This window comes from Sciurus carolinensis, chromosome 2, assembly GCF_902686445.1.
Source record: "Sciurus carolinensis chromosome 2, mSciCar1.2, whole genome shotgun sequence".
In the NCBI taxonomy this organism is placed as follows: domain Eukaryota; kingdom Metazoa; phylum Chordata; class Mammalia; order Rodentia; family Sciuridae; genus Sciurus; species Sciurus carolinensis.
In genome coordinates this window covers 81,380,725-81,390,752 of record NC_062214.1, presented here as the reverse complement: position 1 = coordinate 81,390,752, position 10,028 = coordinate 81,380,725, and the positions used below count along the sequence as shown (strand labels likewise).

The 10,028-nt window shown below is 44.4% G+C and overlaps 1 non-coding gene across 1 annotated transcript; it reads right to left on the bottom strand.

Annotated features, from left to right (window-relative positions):
* Window positions 1-6,599: 6,599 nt before the first annotated feature.
* On the bottom strand, window positions 6,600-6,676 carry Trnar-ucu (transfer RNA arginine (anticodon UCU)). The gene has a single exon. It is a non-coding gene; the product is annotated as a tRNA-Arg (tRNA).
* Window positions 6,677-10,028: the final 3,352 nt, after the last annotated feature.

Below are 10,028 nucleotides of genomic sequence, written 5' to 3'. Positions count from 1 at the left end.
GAGAGAGAGAGAGAGAGTTTTCTTCTTCCATTTTTTTTTTTTTTTTTCTTTTGTACTGAAGATTGAATTCAGGGGCGCCCTATCACTGAGCTACAGCCCCAGCCCTCTTTTTATTTTATTTTGTGATACTGGGGATGAAACCCGGTGCCTCATGGATGCAAGGCAGGCACTTTACCACTGAGCTATATTCACAGCCCCCCAGCCCTCTTTTAATTTTGAGGCAGGGTCTCACTAATTTGCCGAGGCTGACTTCTAATTTGTGATCCTCCTGCTTCAGTCTCCGGGGACGCTGGAATTACAAGCGTGCATCACCGCAACCGGAGAGGGAGGATTTGAGAAGGAGCCTGACCCTCTCTAAAACTGCTTCAGGGCATCGCCCTCCTTTCTCCACACTTTTCACACACACAACAGCCGGGCAGACTTGGTCTGGGTGCTGGTGACTGAGGAAGCGCAGAGGGAAGGAGCATCAAGGATTGGGGCAGACTGGCGCTCCCCAAAGTGGTAGGCGCGTGAAGGTGCTTGGGATTGCTGAGCTTCAGTGTGTGGATTGGGCTGCCTGGCCCTCCCCCAACCCCTTTTGGAATCGAACTCGGGACCACACGCATGCTAGGCGAGCATTCTACTTTCTCAGCCTCCTCTCTCCCGCGACTATACTTCATTTGGCGTAGTTACGGTTCTCGGCCCCTGCTATTCAGAACGCGGGGTTTACCTTTTAACCACCCCTTTGCGGGTGGCCGCAGCACTTTTGCTCCCCAAAGTATGAAGGGCTGAACCCCTTCGCCATCTCCTGCTCGTGGGTTGGGACTAGGGGCTTCTGAGTGTGCTCTGCACCTGGACTAGGCCCCTCCCCAGCTCCAAGAGGAACCCCGATAGGAACCGGATCAACCTCGGAAGACACAAAGACTGTGTGTAGAGTGTTCGGAACCGCAGGCTCTGTAAGGCCCGGATGATGAAGAGACTTAAAAGAATGGCATTTTCGGAGAGGCCTGAGAAAATGTCTTGGAAAGACTAGAAGATTCAACCGGGCGTGGTGACAAATGCCCGTGATCACAGCGATTTGGGAGGCTGAGGCAGGAGGATTGCAAATTCAAGGCCAACCTCACCTACTAGCAAGGCCCTAAGTAATTTAGCGAGACCCTGTCTCAAAATAAAAAAGAACTGGGATGTAGCTCAGTGGTAAATTACCCCTGGGTTCAATCCCTAGTACGGGGGCGGGGGTGTGGAGACTGGAAACTGCGTTGGAACGGGCTGGTTGCGGAAAAAGCCAGCTCCCTGGGAGTATGCAAATCTGGGTTGAATGGTCGTTTGAAAGAGAGGTAGGCAAGGGTCTGTAATTTGGAAGAAGGGGCCTAGGAGCTGCAGTTTGGGTAGGGTGAGAATGGGGCTGCTGTGCGTCCACTCAAGCTAACCCACAAGGACGCCGCCGCCCCCGCTCCGCACCACTGCCATCTGCTGTGGAAGACTCCACATTCACTTCACTCCTTAATCGGTGGAGGGAGAACGCTAAAAAGGCCCGCATCCCTCCCATCGGCCCCTCCCTTTCCTCCCGCTCCCTCTGCAGCACTTAAAATGTAAATGTACATCGTGATTAGCCGCGGGGTCGCTAATTACAGCTGAAGCCATTCATTACACTGTCAGCGCGCGTCGTAGCCCGCCGGCTGTGCGCTCGATCCCGGCTGCCGAGGGGTGGCGGCGCGGGGGATGGAAGGAATCGGGGACTGTGAGTTAGGGTGAAGTGAAGGCTGGGGGCGAGCCGAGGCGGAGACGGGGGCAGGGAGCCCAGCAAACTGGTTAGGCGGAGGTGTCAGGAAGAGGAGAGTAACGCTGGAGACAGGAAGGAATGGGAGGAGAAGCCGGGAGAATCCCCAGGAAGGGTTGTTGTGAAAGCGGAAACCGGGATGCGGAGCCGGTAGGAACCCAGGGGAAGAGGGCCCAACTCAGGGAATTTGGATAAAATGAACATGTCCATTTGTGCTGCGCACCACTTAATGGTTAGAAACACGGGACGACAGTCAGGGTCTTGATTAGAAATACGAGTGCCCGCCAAACACACAGTAGGACTCAAACGAATAATCATAAAAAAAGCTATTTCCGTATGTGTGTATTTATATACGTAAAATGTAATTTTTAAATACCTGCAAGAAATCAGCACACCGATATCGTTGACCTCTACAACCACATTCGGTTTTTGTTGCCCTCTTAAAGAAAGGACTACTATATGTGAATACAAAATTCAGTACAGGACAAAGTCGGAACAGGCTGTATAAATGAGATACTGACCCTGAAGCCTCAACTTCATTAGCTTCTTTCTGCCTGTGTGACCTAGGACGATTTACGCCTTGCTTTGTCATTCATAAAATGGGGCTAACTATAGTAAATGGCCTTGTTGAGCTTTGTGACAGTCATAAAACCTCTGCAGCTAAATTCTCAGGAAATTTGGCTGTTATTATTTTTCATATATTGTGACTCAAATACATTTCTAAAATTGTAAAAGGTAGACGAAGAGAAAGAAAGCTGATGAAAGGGAAAGGAAATAAGAAAAATCCTGGAAATAGCGGTTTTCCTAACATGTTAGGAACTGGCGAGTAGCAAATGAGATTCTTTTCCATTCTCAGAAGGGGTGAGACGCACAATGGGGCACCAGTCCCTGCTCTGCAAAGGCCCTTCTCTGCCGGGTCAAAGCTTTCACCGCATGACTGAAAGGAATTCTTCCTCAGTGTTCTGGCAGGAAGAGGGAGGAGCTCTAGCCCGTGGTGCTAATCCCAGCTTCTCATGGCCAGGAGTTTGGGAGCCTGCAAGTTAGGAATCAAAAAGTTATGGAGCCAGAGGGAACACAGATTTATCAGGCACCCACCAAGTACCCAGAATTAATCCAGATACTCTCACAGGTCGGTTCCCTGATTTAATCTCCAGACATTCTATAAAGGAGGGTCTCATTATTGTTTGAGAGATGTGGAAAGGGAGGTCCTGAGAGATTAATAACTTGCCCAATGGGTCACATCTAGAAAGCTGGAACCACAAATATCTGAATCTAGGAACTCTAGCTCATTTTACTGCCTTAACTGAATGTAAGAGAAAAAGAAGCAGGCACAGTGGCACATGCCTGCAATCCCAGTGGCTTGGGAGGCTGAGGCAGGAGGATCACAAGTTCAAAGCCAGCCTCAGCAATTTATCAAGGCCCTAAGCAATTTAGGGAGACCTTGTCTCAAAATAAAACATAGAAAGGACTGGGGATGTGGCTCATTGGTTAAGAACTTCTGAGTTCAATTCCTGGTGAAAGAAAAAGAAACATTCATTTTGGTTTTATCTTTGATTGACATGTAATTGTACAAATTTATGTAGTACAATGTGATTTTTTTGTTTATATCAGCTTTATTCATAATAGCACCAAACTGGAAATAACCTCAAAATCCTGCAACAGGAAAATGGTTAAAAATGTGGTACATCCACATCATAGCATATTACTCAGCTATGAAAAAGGAACAATATTGATACAATAACTGGGTAACTCCAGAGAACTGTGCAGAATGAAAAAAGTAAATCCCAAAGATTATATACTATATTATTCTATATATAAGTACATAACATTCTATTTTGTCATTCTTAAGCAAATGCTTTATATTCTAGTATTTCCCTGGGTGAATTTCTTCATAATGAATATAATTGCTTAAAAATCAGTTCATAAACTATTCTACTTGCATGATTTCATTGTCTCCCATCTTTTTAAAAAATATTTTGTACATATATATAGGGTAATAGTGTCTGTTTCATTCTACTGTCCTTCCCATCCCCACTGCCCCACCCCTCCCCTTACTCCCCTCTGCATAATCCAAAGTAATGTGATGTTTTTATACATGTATACATTGCAAGTTCAAATCAGGGTAGTGAACATATCCTGTCAAAAAAGCAATTTTTGAATGATTAGAGCTGCCCACTGAAGGTATGGGTTGGCTTTGATTTGGGAGAGAGAACCACAATGTATTGGTTGTCTGTTACTGCATAAAAATTTGCTTCACAACTCATGTAAGTTAGTGGCTTAAAACCATAAACTTTTTTTTTTCTTTATTTGGTGGTGCTGAGGATCAAGCGTAGAGCATCATGCATGCTAACGCAAGTGCTCTACCACTGAACTATACACCTCAAGCCCCACCAACATTTTTTTGGGGGGAGGCAAGTACTGGGGATTGAACCCAGAGGTGATTATCACTGAGCTACATTCCCAGCCCTTTTTATTTTTTATTTTGAGACAGAGGTCCACTAAGTCGCTTAAGGCCTCACTAAATTGCTGAGGATGGCTTTGAACTTGTAATCCTACTACCTCAGTCTTCTGAGTCACTGGGATTATAGGTGTGTTCCACTGCACCTGGTAACATTTATTATTTCGCAAAATTTCAGAAATCCAAGAGCAGTTAAAGTGGTGAACCTAGCTCAGGGTCTTTCATAGACTGAAGTCAATTTGTTGACTGGTCGGGAGGATCCACTTTGAAACTTCTCATATGTTTGTTGGTTGGAAGACCCCAGTTCTTCCACTGATCTGCTGACATAGAAGCTGGCCATGAAAGAGATGAGAAAGAGAACGTGGGAGCAGCAGGCAGCTGCAGTACCTCTTATGGCTTCCTCTGAAGCCTTGCCAATTTAGTGAGGCCCTGTCTTAAAATTTAAAATGAAAAAGGATTGGAGATGTAGCTCAGTGGAAGAGTGCTCCTGGGTTCAATCTTCAGTACCTCAAAGAAAGAAAAAGCACTTACTATGTGCTAGATACTATACAAAGCATTTTAGATGTACCAACTCATTCAATGCAATAAGCATTATGAGGGTGCAGCTACTTCCTAATCCAGCTAGAGCCAGATCCAAGTCAGTCTGTCTCCAGTTTGTCCTTAGTCATGGCAATACAGCACCTGCAGGGGGAAGAGGAATCAAGAAGAAAGCCTTCAGCTATCAAGTCCTTCCCAACTTTCCATAAAGAGAGTCCTAGAACTCCAGGGTCCACTTCTGCTCTGTGCTTGCCTGGGGTGGGAATACCAGGGCTGCTCTGCCTCCTCCAACTCTGACTTGGGGCAGAGCTAGGGTGCTTGTTTGGGGTATGCTTTCCCAGAATTATAACCGCCCTCCATAGGTATACCAAGGGTTGTGGGTTTTTTGGTGAGTGTTTTGTTTTTTTGTTTCTTAGACAGAGTTTTGCTATGCTGCCCAGCCTGGACTTGAACACCTGGGCTCAAGAGGTCCTGAGTAGCTGAGACTTGGGGTTTTTTTTGCTTGTTTTGTGTTTAATAACTTAGAAAATGCTTGACCCTCAGACCCTCGGAAACAGCTAATGGGGTTGTTAAGATTATGGACTCTGGTGACCAGCTGCTGGGGTTTGAATCTCAGCTCTACCCCTTGCTAGCTGTGCCCTTGGTCAAGCAGTGGGACTTCTCAGTGTCTGTTTCCTCCCTGGTAAAATGGAAATGACGTTAACAGCACTTCCCTCTTAGAAATGTCTCAGGTCATCCTCCCAGCACCTCGGTAGCATGGTCATCCCGGCTTTTCAGAGCTAGGCTAGAATCCCTGGCCCACAGTCTCAGCTGTTGAGCAGTAAAGCTTGCAGGCAAACCTGGAGGCTGGGGTAAAAAGGGGGAGGCAGAGTGGGATGTCAGCCTCCATGGGGCAGCTGGCTGTTGGGCCCCAGCTGTTTGTTGACAGGCAGGAATGCAGGCCCAGTGGCTTTATTTTGATTGCATGTGATTGAGCATTTTCTGCTTCATTTCAATAGGGAGTGGCTGTCTCAGCTTTTCTGAATATTACACACACAGAGCTCTCTGCCTTCACATCCTGTGGAGTCAGGCTCCTGGTAAACAATGTAATTCTGTAGCCAAAGAGACCCCCAGGGCCTGGAGCACTGGGAGGAAGTCAGGAAATAGTTCCCTCTTTCCTGGGTCACCTCTCTTCCTTGGTGGTTGCCCCTGCCCTACCTCTTCCTGATGGTGAGAGTGGAAACAACTCTTTTCACAAACCACCCTGGACACCCTTGTTTCCCAGCCTGCTGTCCCACAGAGCCCCCAAATCAAGCTGGTTAAATAGAGGTTTCTACCAATGCAGGGAGATACTTCATCAAATTACATGTGTGTTTGTGTGTGTGTGTGTGTGTGTGTGTGTGTGTGTGTGTGTTACTGGAGATTGAACCCCAGGGGTGTTTTAACACTCAGTCAATTATTTTTTAATTTCAAGACAGGGTCTCATGTACAGGCAGAGAAACAACATGTATCCCATTTGTTTACAATAAAAAAAAAAAAATCCTTAAAAAAAAAAAAAAAAAAAGACAGGGTCTCCCTGTGTTTCCCAGGCTGGCCTGGAATTTGCCATCCTCCTACCCCAGACTCCTGGGTCACTGAGATTACAGGCATGCGCCACCATACCCAGCTGGTCAAATTACCTTTATGACCTTGAGGGGCCCCTGTCACCACCAGCTCTTCCCTTCTCTTGAAGGAAGAATGAAATTGATCAAATGTGCCTTCTGTCTATTGTTCTGAAGTAAATCACAAGGCACATTGTACTTACTCTCACAGAAGGTATATTTTATGTATTTCTTTCTTTCTTTCTTTCTTTCTTTTTTTTTTTTGTGACTGTACTGGGGATTGAACCCAGGGCCTTGTGCTTAGAAGGCAAGCGCTCTACCAACTGAGCTATATCCCCAGCCCCATTTTATGTATTTCAACAAAGGAAAAGAACATATTTTGTTTGCAAAATTTCTTTCTTTCTTTCTTTCTTTCTTTCTTTTTTTTTTTTTTTTTTTTTTTTTTGCGGTGCTGGGAATTGAACCCAGGGCCTTGTGTTTGCAAAATTTCTAAGAGAACATTCTCTTTCTCTGCCCAATAGTATGCATACTTGCTGATTAATGACCTGTCCAATGAACATTACTTCAGGAAAGAGAGTTTTTAAAAATTGCCCTCCCCCACTTTCTTTCTTATATGTTGGGAATCAAACTCAGGGCCTCACACATGCCAGGCAAGCGTTTTACCCTGAGCTACATCCTCAGTCTTAGAATTGTGATTGGATGTCACCAGCTCCCATCATTTCTACCCTAGGGTGAAATCATGGGAGTGGTCAGAACTTCCCCCTATAAAGCAGTTGTCCCAGTATATTCATAAATCTTCACAGTAGGGTTGTGGACCTTTCAAATTCTGCTCTAAAGTGCAGGTGAGCTACACAGGTACAGTGTTTTCAAAAAAGAAGCTTAAAAATTCATGTTTTTATGTGATAGTTTTGGGTTTTTTGTTTTGTATTGTTTTGTTTTCAGTACTGGGAATTGAACCCAGAGATGATCTACCACTGAGCTATACCCCCAAGCCTTTATATTTTTTTATTTTCTGGTACTAGAGATTGAACCTAGGGGCATTAACTACTGAACCACATCGCCAGTCCTTTTTATTTTTTATTTTGAGACAGGGTCTCGTGAAATTGCTTAGGGCCTTGCTGAATTGCTGAGGCTGACCTCAAACTTGTGATCCTCTTGCCTCAGCCTCCAGAGTTGCTGGAATTATAACCTTGCACCGCTTGCACCTGGCTTTATTTTTATATTTAAGACAGGTTCTTGCTAAATTGTCCAGACTGGCTTTCAATTTGCAATTCTCCTACCTCAGCCTTCTGAGCCTTGGATTACAGGATTGCATCACTGTGTCATTTAGCTACTAAAATTTAAAGTGTTTTGTTACCCAGTAATAGATAAAGGAAAGAGTTGATGTTTAAAAACCTGAAACTAGGGCTGGGGAGATAGCTCAGCTGCTAGAGTGCTTGCCTCACAAGCACAAGGCCCTGAGTTCTATCCCCAGTATCACCAAAAAAATAAAACCTGAAACTAGCCAGGCTCAGTGGCACATGCCTATAGTCCCAGGGACTCAGAAGGCGGAGGCACAAGGATCTCAAGTTCAAGGCCAGCCTTGACAATTCATGAGAACTTGTCTCAAAATAAAAGATAAAAAGAGCTAGGGATGTAGCTCAGTGGTAAAGTGCCCCTGAGTTCGATCCCCAGTATTGAAAAATAGTAAATAAAATTTAGTGGCTAAAATAACCGTGATTGGGCTGAGGTATTGTTACGGTCGCGGCACCCACCGCCCGCAAAGGAAGACTCCAAGAGACCTTCTCATGCAACACGCACAGGGTTTATTGTCCAAGCATGCTGGGGCCCACTACATGTCCTTACAGCAGGACAGAGGCAGAGAGCCCCGAGCCAAAGTACAGCGGTCTTTTTATAACAGCAAGCAAACAAGCAGTTTTCTTGGGTGGGCAAATTTATGGTTTTACCAGCAATGGTGATGTTTATTCAAGGTTAGCTCCCGATTTACTAGCAATTTGGTGATGTTTACACAGGATTAGCTCCTGAGCTCAGTTCCTTATCTGTTTTAGTCACAAAACTACAACAAAATGCAGGTGGGGGTTACATTATCTTTTCTGGGCCGTTTTCTGACTTTTTTAGTTAACCCTCTCCTATCATTTAACTTTCTCATGTCCTTTGGCCTGAGCAACTCTTACAGTATAACTCGGGTAGAAGGTTTGGGTTCAATTCTGAGCACCAAAACAAAAGAAAAAAGGAAAAATACCAGTGATTTATTATTTATAATGGCTGCGATTTGCTAGACCCAGTTGGGCAATTCTGCCCCACCAAGTGTTGGCTGTGGTCACTCACATGACTGATTCAGCTGGGGGCTTCCAGGGACTGGTGGCTCAAGGAGGCTTCCCTCCTGTATTCAGGGTTGGGGCCTCAGGCCAGTGGTTGGAATGCCTGGGGGTACTGGCTCAGCTTCTTTCTGTATGGTCTCTAGCCCAAACTTTTTTCTTGAGTGGATTGATTCCAAAAAGGCTGCAAGGCCTCATAAGACATAGACCTAGAAGTCACATATTAATACTTCCTCTGCATTCTTTTGGGCAAAGATGCACAGATTCAAGGTACAGGGAAATGAACTCCACCTCTTGGTAGAAGGCCTGAGGTATTTATTTACTTATTTATCTTTTGCAGTATACAGAATGGAACCCACGGTCTTGCACATGGATGGAAGCATTCTATTACTGGTATTACTGAGCTACATCTCCAACCCTAATTCTTTTTTTTTTGGTACTGGAACTTGAAACCAAGGACGCTCTATCACTGAGCTACATCCCCAGCCCTTTTTATTTTATTTTTTTAAAATTTGAGACAGGGTCTCGCTAAGTTGCTTAGGGCCTTGCTAGGTTGCTAAGGCTGGCCTTGAATTTGTGATCTTCCTGTCTCAGCCTCATGGCCCCTGAGATTATAGGCATGCACCCCACCACTCCTGGTTCCCCAGCCCTTTTTTAGTTTTTATTTTTATTAATCTTTTATTTATTTATTTATTTTATTTATTTATTTTTTGGTATCAGGAATTGAACCCAGGGGTGCTTAACCACTGAGCCACTTCCCCAGCCTGGTTTTTTTTTTTTTTTTTTTTTTTTTTTTTTAATTTCAAGATGGGTTCCCACTAAATTGATGAGGCTGGACTCAAACTTAGAATCCTTGACTGGGTGCACTGGCACACGCCTATAATCCCAGCAGCTCCGGAGGCTGAGGCAGGAGGACCATGTGTTCAAAGCCAGCCTCAGCAATTTAGACAGGCCCTAAATGACTCAACAAGACCCTGCCTCTAAATAAAATATAAAAAAATGACTGCGGAGATGAGTGATTAAGCACCCCTGGGTTCAATTCCCAGTATTAAAAACAAAAAACGAAAAACCCCAAAAAACAAAAACTTGCAATTCTCCTAAATCTCCCAAGTAACTGGGATTATGGGTGTGTGCTACCTTGCCTGGCCCAAAAAATGTAAACTATTTTAAAATTTAACATGTATTGTTATTTTAAATCAATGAATATATATTTTAAAAATTTTCCAGTTTTCATTTATAATAGAAAATATGGGTTGATATAATGAATATTTGAAAAGTTTTGTGAAGTTATCATTAATTTTTAAGAATGTAAAGTGAGTAATCTCAGCAACTTGGGAGGCTGAGACAGGAGGATTGTGAGTTCAAACCCAGCCTCA